The 1,309-nt window shown below is 34.3% G+C and overlaps 1 pseudogene; it reads left to right on the top strand.

Moving 5' to 3' along the window:
- The first annotated feature begins 284 nt into the window (after positions 1-284).
- LOC123570664 (U2 spliceosomal RNA) lies at positions 285-385 on the top strand (annotated as a pseudogene).
- The last annotated feature ends 924 nt before the right edge of the window (positions 386-1,309 follow it).

Below are 1,309 nucleotides of genomic sequence, written 5' to 3' on the forward strand. Positions count from 1 at the left end.
AGCAGAGTCAAACATGCTAGAGACAAAAGTGGTACTATGGTAAAGAAAGGTAAACCCAAATACGAAGTACATGTCAAATGTATAATCCCTGTCCCTTCTACGGTGGGGTTTGGGTCATAATCACCAAAGATATCATAACCCTGAATGTTGAAATTTTGAAAGATCAAAATTTCTGAAGTCTAAAATTCTGAAAATTACAACCCCAAAATATCAAAATTTAAAAATATAATTATAGAAAAAATTATTTTAAAAGACATTCATTTACATTTTTACAGGGAGAGGTAATCACTTCTGAGCCTTTTGGCTAAGATCAAGTGTAGTATCTGTTCTTACCAGTAAAAGGGAATTTCTTTGAAATACATAAAAACACAAGAGAAAACTCCATAGGCCACTTCACACAGTAGAATAGACAATAATAACATACATATTTGTTAACCTAAAATAATCAAAAACTTCAGAATCTAGTTTAAAGAGGATTTGTTCAAGCAGAAAGGTTAAGGATGGCCACCTGGGAACACAGATTCAAGTTGCCCTGAATATACACTCCAATTAGCAGCCCTGATAAGTAGGGTTTTGAGGGAAAAAAAGAATGTTTATAAGTTGTTTACCAAGAGTTTACTTGTTAACATAAGCTATTGATTGGCTATACAGTGTTCTTTGTATTACAAATTCCAGGAACATGCTGATAATGGGTGAGGCAGCAATTCAGGAACAAAAATGTTTCTAAACAATTGCCTCCAGGCATGGGTACAGGAATATTATTAACATCCCATACTTATGTCTCTCTGGACCTGATAAATTTTGCATACCTCAAATAGCTCAGACAGCCCCAAGAGATTTTTCTTTTATCCTCTCCCCACTTTTCATCAGGGTTTTTCAAAGAAAGCATTGTAGATGAACTCAAACAATTTTGGCTCCTTTTATGTTCAGGAGCTTAGTCCCACATCACTAGAAAAACTCATTCTCAGATGGTCCTATCCCACATGGGTAATGGGGGAAGAATGTGTTTCAGTGAGGAATTGCAAAAGCAACAAAAACCAAATTGTGATGGCATCACAGGGTGACAAAAAATGGCATATAAGTAAAATCACTGATGTATAGCTGCTGTCATTTGTCAAATCATCTCTTGTCTTCAGGATACCATGAGTGTAGTTTTTTTTCTAAAGAAGTAAAATAACAAGAGATACATAGTAGAAATATAATGAACATAGTGGTTACAACAAAAAGAATTTGCATTCTAAACAAACAAACAAACAAACAAAAACACACTATTCCACCGGGAATCAACTAAAACCATCACACAAAAAAA

This window comes from Macaca fascicularis, chromosome 1, assembly GCF_037993035.2.
Source record: "Macaca fascicularis isolate 582-1 chromosome 1, T2T-MFA8v1.1".
Lineage (NCBI taxonomy): Eukaryota > Metazoa > Chordata > Mammalia > Primates > Cercopithecidae > Macaca > Macaca fascicularis.